The following is a 13,183-nucleotide window of genomic DNA, read 5'->3' as shown; positions in this document are numbered from 1 at the left end:
TCTGTACATGTACCAGGCATCTAGAAGAGAACCACATATTATCATTTATTTGGACACATTTCTTTTTACACTCTTTACCATTGACTTGTAAAGGGCAAGTTGGATAGCAAAAAGAATCAGATTTAATAAATTTTACAACAGCTCTAATAGTAGTTTCAACAGTCTCTGACATAACACTAGAACATTCTAGAAAAGATGCAATTGTCATCCTACTATATCGCGAGTTAAGTTGTCCAGCGGCTGAAGAGAAGGGCAGAAGACCAGCTGGTATTTGTCCTCTTCACCTAAGGGTCTTGTTGTGACATATTCACACATCGCCCCATTGCAAATGGGGACCCCTACTTTTTTGCTTTCTGGGGTTTGTTTCTAGGTCTTTTAGGGTTTTGTCTATTAGCCTTTGCATGTTGAGTGTTGCCAGAGGGATCACTAAGATAGCAAGCTCTGTTTTAGCTAAAGGTGAGTCAGTGGATGCTCCGGGTTAGGGTCATCTTTGAAAGTCTCAGGACAAAGTTTTGCTCTTGTTGCTAATTGTGTCTTGTTTGAGTTTGAGGAGATCAATGAAGCTTGGTGAGTGAATATCATCTTTGAAGGTCTAAGTTAGGTCGAATAGGTGAGTGATGAAGTCTTGAGCGTTGATTGATGAGTAGTTGACATATCTGTCCTTTGGAGACGTCTTGGGCAAATCTAGACATGATGATTTGATGAAAAGGTCAAGGAATTTGAGCAAATCATGAATTTCGCTCCTGACCCTTCCAAAGGGTCCAGAGCGAAATTTCATAAGGGACCTAAAATTTGACCTAAGTCAATGAGTGGTTGAGCGAATAGGCAAGGATATGGAAGGGTATGCATCAAGGGGTGAGTCTAGGGCAAAGTCAAGTTAATTCCAAAGTGAATCAAGCCTAGAATGAGAATTTCGCTCCTGACCCTTCCAAAGGGTCCAGAGCGAATTCCTCTGTAAGACGCTCTACATTGCCCAAAGCCATGAACTATCTCATTCCCAGGCATTTGTGAAGGCAAAACACTTATTTGGAGTGAAGAAATGTGAAAATGAAGTCAAGATTTGAGCCCAAGGAGGAATTTCACTCCTAACCCTTCCAAAGGGTCCAGAGCGAAATTCATATAAAACCCTATTTTTCACAAAATCTTGAGCTAGATGTCAACTTGAAAGCAAATTCACATGATCATGATGGAAGGAAGCCTAACAAAGTATGTGCAAGGCATGAAAAGGAGAAAATAAGTGAGAAATTAGCTCAAAATGAGAATTTCGCTCCTGACCCTTCCAAAGGGTCCAAAGCGAAATCCTCATTTGACCCTCTATCTTGCCTAGGACATTGAAAAGACCTTGTTTTGAACTAAGTAGGTGGAAAATTCACTTGAATGTAGCGAGAGGAAGGTGAGTTTGATCAAGTTTTAAGATGGATTGGATGAAAGAGGTGTGAAATCAACCAAGATTGTGAATTTCGCTCCTGACCCTTCCAAAGGGTCCAGAGCGAAATTCTTAGAAGACACCTTTTTTTTTCTTCCTTGTTTACATTGAAAGCCTTGTTCCTTGGACATGGTGGGGGTAGATTGATATGTTCTTGCCTTAGGAAGTGATTGAAAGCATTGAAAAGTGAGGATTTTGTCCAAGATTGTGAATTTCGCTCCTGACCCCTTCCAAAGGATCCAGAGCAAAATTCTTCATAAGCCTCATTTGCTTCCTTGCTTAGACTACCAACCTTGTTCCTTGGGCGTATTTGGAAGAAGATTAACATGTCTTTGCCTTTTGAAGTGATGGAATGTGAAGAAGTGAAGGATTTTAGCCTAAAAGAAGAATTTCGCTCCTGACCCTTCCAAAGGGTACAGAGCGAAATTCCCAAAATCTTTCTTTCTTCCAATTTTTGTGTCAAGGTGTGGATCAGGGTGGATTGAGCTTGGAGAGACCCCCTAGGCGTGCCTTTCAATGGCTTGTGGCCACCAGTGATGAAGATTTTGAGCTAGAACAAGAATTTCCCTCCTAACCCTTCCAAAGGGTCCGGAGCGAAATCCTAAATAGGTCCTATCCCTGGCCATGATTTTTAGCGAATTTATCCTATCAAGCCATTTTGAGGTCAACCAAAGTGTTGCATACATGGAAGAGGGATCCAAAGATGAGAGTCCAAGTATAGAAAGTGACAAGGATAGATCTAGGTGAAGGAAAACAAGCAAATCAAGAATTTCGCTCCTAACCCTTCCTTCCAAAGGGTCCAAAGTGAAATTCCCAAAATCACCTAGTTTACCCATGATGAAGGTCAAGGTATGAATTCCTAAGCCTTGATGGAGAGAAGGCTAGTATGTGCTTGTCTTGGGAGGCATTTTGAGGTGGAGTAATGATGGAATTTGAGCTTAATCAAGAATTTAATTTCGCTCCTGACCCTTCCAAAGGGTCCAGAGCGAAATCCTTAAAAACTCTATTTTGCTCCAATTTTGCATCAAACCTAGTGTTGATTGAGATTAGAAACATCTCTAGGCATGCATTTGAGCAAGTTGTGGTCACAAAATATGAAGATTTTGTCCTAGTATGCAAATTTCGCTCCTGACCCTTCCAAAGGGTCGAGAGCGAAATTCCCTATAGGTTCTGTCCTTGGCCTAGGTCCAGAGCGAAATCCTCTTAATGGTCTTTTTGGGGGTCAAATCAATGATGTCTTCAGGAGAAAGCGATTCAAAGGTCAAGTGAAGTTCAAGGCAAGGAGATGATGAAATTTGAGCTAAAATGCAAATTTCGCTCCTGACCCTTCCAAAGGGTCCAAAGCGAAATTCTTATGGGGCCTGTCCCTAGGGAGGATCTTAAGCGAATTTCACTCTAATGCCTTCTTGTTGATGATTTAAGGTAAGAAATTCTATGTTGGGATAAATATATCATGTGTGCTTAATCATCTTTTGGTTTGTTTTGCAGATGGAAGAAGGTCAGGTCAGGACAAGGATGACCTATTCCAGTCCCATCATCATCAAGGACATTCCAAATGCATAGAGGAGGACTCAAGGTGCTTCTAAAGCGTTGGAAGGCTACAAGTGTTCGAGGAGTTGCAAGCTATCTTCAAAATCTTCATCCTGTCACACAAAGAAACCACATGCTACCAAAGAAGGAGTGACTTGACCGTGAGGCGGCCTCATCAAGAACATAGGAGTCAGGGTACATCATCCATCAAGTACACCAAGGACAGAATAAGACCAACCAAACACAAACATCAGATAAGGTGGCATCCCAGTCGCTATTCCTCCAACCAGATTGGTCCACCTCAGCATGTCCAGATTCAATGTACTTAATTTATCAGGGATGGCACAAACTTCGGTGTACCTACCCCTACTTCCTATTGGTCCACACTCATTGAATGTAATTTTCTCATTGGCTAAGGAAGTTTGTTATAACAAACCCTAATTAGGGTTTCTATCTTGTAATCCTAGCCATTGATTCTAAGTCAATCAGGGCCATCAATTTGTAAAGGGCTCTCTATATAAAGCCCTGGCTCTTCATTTGTAAAGGTTAATAGTGGGGGAATAGTTAGAGATAGTCAATAATCAGTAGTGGTAGTTCAAGAGCAATTACCTTTTAGGGTAGAGTAGAAAGAGAAGGCAAAGGATGTTGTCAAGACATTGTTGCAAAAGACATGTAAACTTCATTGAAGAAATGGTGAATTTTGTGTTGATTCGACAATTTGCATGGTCTCTGTACTTCTCAAATTTAATTTCATGTTATTAGATGAATAGAAGGAATTTGTATGATCATTGGTGAAATTTGTATATCCATACTACTAGCGGTTTGTTGATTGCAAACTTGCCTTGAGTAGTCAACTAGAATCATTCAGCTTAAGCTTAACTTCAATTATCGCTTCTTCATTGATTTGCATCAACCTGATGGTGTCTATGCTTGTAGCGGTGATCTGAACATCATAAAGCTTTCCTTAGAAGATCGCACTAATTTTGTGGAGATGATCCTAGCATGTCAAAGAAAGACTTAGTTAAAGTTTCATCAAAGCTCATCCATTGCTCCTACATTCTTAGTGTTAGAATTAGATCCTTCTCCAACCCTTAATCTTTTCCCTTTTTTAAAAATCAAGAATCAGTAAAGACCCACGTTCCAGTGATATCCAAAGTAAATTAGACGCTCAGGTCATCAACGTAAGTCCCCTTGTGATTCCAGCAAAATCACATCATACTGCAAGAGCTTATCCACACGTAGATACCCTACATATCAGAACCTTGGAGTTGCTCCGATTCATCCTTCGGCGAGATCTTCAACAGTCGGGGAAGCTTTGTTCAAGAGAGGATGAGATACCTTGGTATTTTATTTTGTGTTCACATGTGCATGAAAAACACATCAACAGGTTTGCTTCAAGGATGGAAGGGTTTATAACCCGGTTTGTTGCTGTGGTTGTATTGATAACCTTCCCATTAAAGTAACCAACACAGCCATTTATCACAGCAAGGACCACAAGTGTTTCAAAGGCATGCATAGTTTTCAAATCCTCGCCTAATCCTTCCCATGTTGCATTCCATAAATTAAAATCAGTACTTCACTTCCATCTTTTCTACGGACTATAGAGATGTCTCCAACAATAACTACAATACCAATAACATCAACTAAAGTATTGTTTCTATAGTTTGTAATTCCATTAATAGCTGTGAAGCGAGAAGCATTTTCTGGGTCACGAACAACAAGATCACAACGCTTTTTAATATCAAAGTCTGGTCTAAAGTGATCCCAAGATGGCTGCTTAACTTATTGAATTTTGTGTTCGCTTCTTTAAAGGAGCCTTTTGACACAGAATAAAATGCTCCTACTTCAACATTGTCATAATGCAACTCTGCTATATCATTGAAACAAGTGATTCTTACGTTTGGTCCTTCATCATCTATGAGGTCAAAGCTAAACACTTGTCCACTACCTCTTTGTGTATTGTACTGATGCATTTTCCTTTTACTTGTAACAAAACCTTTTATTGTCCATTTATTTTGATAAGGGTTCAACCCTTTTATAGGACTAACATTTTCAGGATTATCATGTTGTACAGGGGGTTAAGTGTATTCCAAACTTAAGGGAACGTTTAGATGGGGAGTTGTGTCTCGTCCCAACATTTGTTGCTCCTGCTCTCTAAAAGGGTATCTTGGTTTTCCAAGCAAAAGACAATATGTAATTTTCACATCTAAGCTGAATATAATTATAGTCCTGTGACAGAAGCAAAAGAAAATGTTCAACAATCTACCTGCTGCGCAATTAAACATGCAAAAAGGAGCAGACAAAGTGAAGGAACATATAGAGTATGCTACCTTGAGTTCCACACATTTCTACAGGCATAACTTGTCAACGACGCTATAGAACTTATCTTTAATCCCCTGAATGCATCAGATAATTATACTTCGGTGGTAGGATGGCTAATTGCATGTGTTCCATCAGAGAGAACGATCTTGTTTCGCTCAGTCTCATTTTGATCAGTAGTCAATTTCTCAAAAGACAAAACGTGAAGCAGTAGAGATTATACATCATCTCCAGCGTTGATAGAACGGATTGCATGTGGAGTCAAGCTCTAGTTGTGGCTGTGCTTCCTACAAAGACACTATAAGGTAGCTGAATACATATATGAGGACAGCTAAATCTGTATGCAACTATAAGTCTATGTATACATGTTTTTCTTATTGTTCACATATTTGTATATATGAACAATGTACATATAGATGTATTTATGTGTGTTCATATATAAATACATGTATCTATATATGTACATGCATAACCATATAAAGGGACAATTCAACATACACATATGCACACATTTATGTATGCATATTGTCTATACCCATTATTATTGGCATTCTTTGTATGCATGAACACACTATATATACATGTTTTTTATATATGTATATCTATAATTATATTGTGGGCAGCATATATGTGAATGTATTTACACAAGTAAATACATACACATATTTCAAAACTGATTTGGAGACCAATTTATATATGGTTACATACACTTGCGTACATGTACAATTTTGGTTATGAGCAGAAGAGAACACATATACATATGGTGACTCTAAATGAATTGGAAGTTGGAAGACAAAGCAATATGTATGAGCTTACCGAAGTATCTGCAGCAAGTTGTTGCGGATCTTTGGCACAGCTTGTTCCGGGTGACATAGTGTTAACTACTCTCTAGAGCTGAGGAATGGTTTTTTGTTTGGGAGAATAGGAGCTCTATGTCACAGTAACAAAGAGGATTAATTATATTTCAAAGGTGACTACAGCAAACGTCCAAAAGAAAAATACAACAGAAAACTATAAAAGGGGAAAACAAAATTTGAAATGCGAGTTTCAGCACAACCAATACTAATTACAGATTCCAATGGATGCATGTATACATGTATATATGCAGATATATACATATTTATGCATATACATGTCAATGTACATACATACATACATTCATGCATTTACATGTGCACATAAACAGGCATACGAATAAAAACATAATGGATATACATACATATATATAATATAATATACATAATATAAACACACACACACACACACACACACACACACACACACATATATATATGCATATACCTATATATATTGCATATAATATCATATATATCTATATATATAATATTGACACCCTCCCATGAAATTTGCTGCCAGTGACGGTGTGTCAACGTCATCTAATTTTCCCAGTACACATGCCACAGTTTAGCAGTGTGTTTTAAGCTTGCTCACCCACAATTTGTATGTGTGTGTGTGTTGTGCGCATATTAAGGCTTTTGCCAAAGCAAAGGTTTTTATTGTAGCAGTGGTGGATGTACAAATGTTTTTCTTATAAGGGCATGTTTAAAATGTTTTGTGATATATTTTGCAAAGTGACCGTTCAATACTTAAATGCTTTCGACACGGTAAATCATGAGAGCATTTAATTGAATTTACTGAGTCATGGTCACCGATGTTATTTGCTTTTTGGCTACTGAAAGTAAGTTCATTTTGTTATTTCCTATGTGGTATTTGCATACGTTGGTGTTGCAGAGAGCCATATGAATTTGAGCAAGTGACTCTGAACTATTTACAAAGTAGTCTATGTGTGTGTGTGTGTGTGTGTAGGCTTGTCTATGTCTGTGAATGTATGTATATGTGCATATGAATTTGAGCAAGTGACTGTAAACTATTTACAAAGTAGTCTATATATATATACAAGTTTGTCTATGTCTGTATGTCTGTGAATGTATGTCTACGTGCATATGAATTTGAGTGACTGTAAACTATTTAAAAAGTAGATATATATGTGTGTGTGTGTGTCTGCATATGATTCTGAGCGGATCACTGTAAACTATTCACCAAGTAGCAATACTAATAACAAATGTCAATGCCTATATGCATTACATTTTTTTGATACAACTAGCATAAATGTAACCTCTAAAAAACACAGTAGAGTGTTCTTGGCCCTCAGGAAATTCTGTTATTATATATATATATATATATATATGTTTGTCTATGTCTGTGAGTAGTGCATATGAATTTTAGCAAGTGACTGCAAACTATCTACAATGTAACAATACTAAGTACAGATATATGTATTACAGGCAGCCAAAATAATTGGAAAATAGATACAAGGCTCGCACATCTCAGGTATGACAGGAAATAGCATGGACCCTTTCAAACAGTCACCATTTACCAGAGGTGGGTAAAACACATCACTAATCGCAGTTAACTGGAGAACGTTCAAATACATTCTTGAAAGAATTCCCATAAACCAACAAGTCTTTACGAAGTCAGAACTGCCTTTTAATTTTGCGAAGCCTAAACAATGGAATTTCTTTTTCAAAAGAACTCCCATAAATTCACCACCATTTGCAAAATCAAAATTGTAAAACACTTTCACACCCATGTTTCAAAGATTTGAAAAAATCTCATAAGAAACACAGGAAATAACAATAATCATAACACATTGCAAACAAAATTAAAAAGTAAGATTTAGCTGACCTATACATACAACAAACCTTCTATCTTTCCTTCGAATAGTTTCTTTCGTTGACCAAATCACAAAGAAGGTTCCCTGCAACACAAACGTTTGCAAACCGTAAGCAGTGCAAAAAGATTTTTGATACAAACGGCAAAAATCTAGCCTCCGAAAACCCTAAGGTTCTGTGCATCACAAACATTTGAAACACTAACGACATAATACAGTTTCTGACCTGCACATGCGAGCCTCCGGAAATCTCCAAAGACAGCAAATGGCAAATAGGGACCTCTGCAACACAAGCGTATGCAAATACCACATAGGAAATAACAAAATGAACTTACTATCAGAAGCCAAAAGCAAGTAGCATTGGTAGCATTAAATGCTCTCAAAATTTACAGTCGGGAGAATATTTAAGTTTTGCACGGTCACTTTGCAAAATATATCACAAAACAATTTAAAAACAACAAAACAATTCAAGCATAAGCACGGTAGTCTCATGATTGCTGCAGAATATGAACATAATTAGCAGCGAGCCAGAATTTGTGCGGCGGCTCTCATTCTGATCAGCCACAGATCAAATATAACTAGACAAGGCGCGCGATTTGTTTTGACAGGGTTTTGGGGAGGCTTGTATTGGAGGCGCAGCCAGACTTCTAAAGGTGCAAACTGAATAATTCCAGTCGCAGTGAATTATTGCTACAGAAATTGCTGATTACAAGGATGATCTGAGACGCCAGAAGCAGTCTGAAATATATAGCGTTAATGATTGATATAAACACTTCAAAATAAATTGATACAAGAATGTAATACTTCTGTTATTTCAATAATAAATTCAGAAAGGAAACTGGTTTTCGCTTCTGAAGAACATCTCGAGAATTGATAGAGGGTTACACCTAGTAAAGTGAAGATATATCATCGCGCCAGGCCTCACCAATGCAAAATGAATCATGGCTAGCTTGGGATTCAACGACTTAACTGGACAATAAACTCACACGGATGCATGCAAGGAGAAAGAAACGCGGCTAGGGTTTACTGCACTTTTCAAAGATCAAAGGCCAATTTTTTGCAGTTTTGGCAACGCGACTAGCGTTTTTTTCTGTCTTCTGCCTCGGAAAATTAGGGCACAGAAAATCAAATATAGGAAGGAAGATTGTGTTATACGGGTATCTTCAAGCAAAGAAAAGCGTTTATTGCTGTTAATACAGTGATCGGATATGGCTGATAGAGGACATTTGGGTTCATGGGCGGATGTGGGCTGGGAAGACCCGCCTCATGTTCCGCAATGGGTCTACACGAACGGCAAATGGAAGGACATGGCGATACAGGTAAACCGGAGCAGAAATAACAAGGTTTTTCGGCCAGCTTCAAAATACTTTCAAGGCTTCTTTGGGAACAGACGAAGTGTGGCATGGAGGCAAAATAACAATGGAAGGAGATTCACTCAAGGGCGTTTTAATAATGATGTGAATCAAGGGAATTCTGAGAAGCAATTCAAGGGCTTTTCGAGGAAATGGTCTTTAGATCTGGGCAATCAGCGAACGTTTGCTAGGGTTGTTGGCTTGGCAAATAAGGAGACTGCGGCTAGGGTTTATGTTTCTTCACAGCAGGGGGGAAATAAGGTAAATGTGAACCTCAAGGAAGCTAGTCCGGAAAAGGTAAGTAAGATACCTTCTGATCCTATTCTGTCGGGGGTTTCTTCATCACAGGTTTGGGCTCCTATCCCTTGTATTGATCTTTTGGGTTCCTATGTCGATAAGAAAGCAAATTGTTTGCATACGAATGCTATTTCTGGGGAAATTTGGGGTGATCAAATTAGTTTGTTAAAGCTTTATCATAAATTGCAGAAAAGATGGGGGGATATGCATTATTTTCAATTATTGTCTGTGAATGCTTTTATTATTGTCTTTGGTTCTCCTTCTTTCAGAGATGAGGTATTAAGAACTTCGCATCATTGGTTTGCAAAACATTTAATTTCAATTGCGGCTTGGAAACCTTTTTTTGTTCCTTCTTGGTCTAGTTCGAAACTTATTCCTTTCTGGTTTGGTTTACCTAAAATTCCTTTTGAATTTATGGATCCAAATGTTCTTGAGAAAATTGGAAATACTATTGGAACTTTTTTAACATCTAAAATGGACTTTGTGGATGGGGAGGTTCTGGTAAAAATTTATGTTCTTATTAACCCTAACAATGTTTGCCCCCGTACTTGTAATATCAAGTCTCATGATGGTATTTGGCACCAGTCAATTGAGAAATTAGATACGGAGCTTCTTAAGTCTCCTTTACTTTTGGATGCTCCGTTACTTATGGATGTTAAGAAAAACTAGCAGGTTGTTGGCTCTGTCCCTAAATCCCTTAATAAAGATAGTTTGTCGGCGGGACCTTCGGTTGAAGGATGTGGAAATGTCTCTTCGCATAAATTGGTAGAAACAGGTCACATTAATCTTGAAAATAATCCATTGTGTCGTAGTTCTGGGAAACCAAATGATCACACTTCGGGTTCGATCTCACTTTCGTCTTTACTGAAGACATTTTCTAATAACGGGGGTATAGTGGATGGTAATCCCCCGATGAATGGAGTAGAGCATCCATTAATGATAGATTGCCCTAAGATGCCAAATAATCACACAAAGGGTAAGGATGACAATTTGTCTTCATGCACTCAAAAGGAGGTTTTGGATTCTTCAAAGAATGTGAATTTAGATAAAAATGCAGTGGTTGATAGGGAAACTATTAAACAGGTACCTGCCATAGGTTTTCCTAATGATGCTTCTTTAGTTCAGGAAATTAAGAATTTGGTGTCTAATAATTCCCCTCTGAATGTTGAAATTAATATGGCTAATGAATCTTCCTTAGGGAATAGTAATCCGTCAGAGGTTGTCCCTGTTATTATGCCAGATGAGAATCTGGTTCAGCAAGTAAATGATATTTTTAACAATCATGCACATCAAATGGATGAGGGTATTACTGATAGAGTTGTTTGTTCAATTGAGAATGATTTGGGGGGTATAAACTCGACCCTTCCAATTTCTGCATCTACTAATCCTTTTGCGGTTTTGGCTACAACAGAGTTGGGTTTTGAAGATAACCCATTTATCCTGGCTTCTCCAAAGTCATGCAAGAGTTTACCAATTGTCCAAACAACTCCGTTTTTTTCACCATCAGTGGTTTCTCCTAAGAGAGGTAGGCCTCCAAATAATCTTAAGACTCAAATGGAAATTGATGCTGGAATTCAAAAGACTTTGTCCCTTTCTCCTGCTGGTGGGCAAGGGAGGCATTCGGTCTCTCTTGATAGGCCTAAGAAAACATGCCTAACTTCTGTAAGTGTAAAAAGAAAGAGGAGTAAAAGATTTGTGACTAGTCCTCCTGTGACAAGATCAGGGGTTGTGAAACGTAATTTGCAAGGTTGCTTTGGGGAAAGCAAAAATTCTCCAATTAATGGGAAGAGGGGAGCTTCGGCCTCCCCTCGAGGACAATGAGAATTATTTCTTGGAATGTTAAGGGCTTAAATGCCCCTAACAAGAGACGCTTAATTAAGTCCCAGATGGACTTAATTAAGTGTGATATTTTTATGTTGCAAGAAACAAAGTTGTCAAAAGAGTCTGCTGATTTGGTTTTTTCATCTTGGAGAAGGTGGAATTTTCTTTCTTCTCCAACTTGTGGTGCTTCAGGAGGTTTGGCACTGCTTTGGAATAATTATAATATTGAGGTATAGTTAGTGGCATCTGCGACAAATTGGATGTTGGCTTTAGGTATAAGCAAGATTTCGAAAGTTAAATTCTGGCTTTTTAACATTTATGCTCCGTCAAGAATTCAAGGGAAGAGTAAGTTATGGGGTGAATTAAAGAGGATTTCTTCTCCCTTAAAACATGATTCCTTTATTATCTTTGGGGGCGATTTTAATGCTATCACTGATTTAGATGAGAAAAGAGGAGGTGTTTTCCCTAATAAAAGGATTATGGATGACTTTGGAGATTTCATTTCTAATATGAGCCTTTTTTATTGTAAGTCTCAAAATGGAGTTTTCACATGGACAAACATGAGAAGGGATTTTTCTCAGATTGCTAAGAAATTAGATCGGTTTTTGTTATCTGAGAATTGGATTGATTCAGATTTTGAATTCTTTTCCTCTATTCTACCGGTCTCGGGTTCTGATCATTTTCCAATTTCCCTTTCAGTTATTGAGGATAAGACTTCTTTTAAGTCTCCATTTAAATTTGAGCCCATGTGGTTTAGGGATTCTTCCTTTTTGCCTTTGCTTATGAAATGGTGGAATTCTGCTCCTTTTTGTTCTGGGTCCCATATGTTTCAGATTGCTAAGAAGTTAAGTTATTTGAAATTGAATATTAGGGAATGGAATATCTCGCATTTTAAGAACATTTTTTAGGAGAAACAAAGGATTCAAGATATGATTGAGTGTCTTAATACTCATGTGCTTCAACATGGCATGGTGCCACAAGTTTTTGATGAATTGAAGTCACTAAAATTACAGCTTGAGGAGGTGTTAACTAGAGAGGAAATCTATTGGAGACAGAAATCTAGAGAGTTATGGCTTTCAGATGGTGACAGGAACACAAAAAAATTTCATTCTTCAACTAAGATTAAAAGATGTAAGAATAGAATATCTTGTATTTAGTGTCAGAATGGGAATTTATTGACAGAGCCAGAGGACATTGCTTCAGAGGCAATTAGGTTTTTTAAGTCATTATTATCTTCGAAAAATGGAAATCTCAGCAATGATATTATATCTAATATTCCTCCTTTAGTATCTTTGGAAGACAATAAGATGTTGATGTCTCCCTTTTCCTTAGAAGAAGTTAAGAGTGTTGTCTTTGCCATGAATCTGGATAAAGCTCCAGGACCAGATGGTTTTACTCCTTTATTTTTTCAGAAATGTTGGGATTTTGTGGGAAATGATGTTTTATTGGCTCTCAAGGAAGCTAGGAGAAATAGGTCTATTTTAAAAGAGCTTAATACTACAATGATTGCAATTATTCCTAAAAAAGAGGATACTAAGACTTTTGCTGACTTCCGCCCCATTGCTTTATGTAACACTTTGTATAAGATATTTACGAAGGCAATTTCCCTTAGGTTGGCAAAAATTCTACCTAGGATCATTTCATTGGAGCAAGGTGGTTTTGTTCCCGGAAGGGAGACGACAGAGGGTGCAATTGTAGCACATGAGGTGTTGCATTCTATTTCCACCCAAAGAACCCTAACCATGA

The 13,183-nt window shown here is 37.9% G+C and overlaps 1 protein-coding gene across 1 annotated transcript in view; it reads right to left on the bottom strand.

The window, feature by feature from the left end:
• Window positions 1-11,488, bottom strand: part of LOC131075696 (uncharacterized) — a 52,442-nt gene extending 40,954 nt beyond the window's left edge. The window contains exons 1-2 of the mRNA XM_059218449.1: window positions 8,194-11,488; window positions 7,999-8,054 (exon numbers count right to left, since the gene is read on the bottom strand). The gene's annotated coding sequence lies outside the window, so the exon portion shown is untranslated. The remainder of the gene's footprint in view (window positions 1-7,998; window positions 8,055-8,193) is intronic.
• Between the last annotated feature and the right edge of the window lie 1,695 nt (window positions 11,489-13,183).

The sequence above is a fragment of the Cryptomeria japonica genome, chromosome 3 (genome assembly GCF_030272615.1).
Source record: "Cryptomeria japonica chromosome 3, Sugi_1.0, whole genome shotgun sequence".
NCBI lineage: Eukaryota > Viridiplantae > Streptophyta > Pinopsida > Cupressales > Cupressaceae > Cryptomeria > Cryptomeria japonica.
This window is presented reverse-complemented; position numbering and strand designations above follow the sequence as displayed.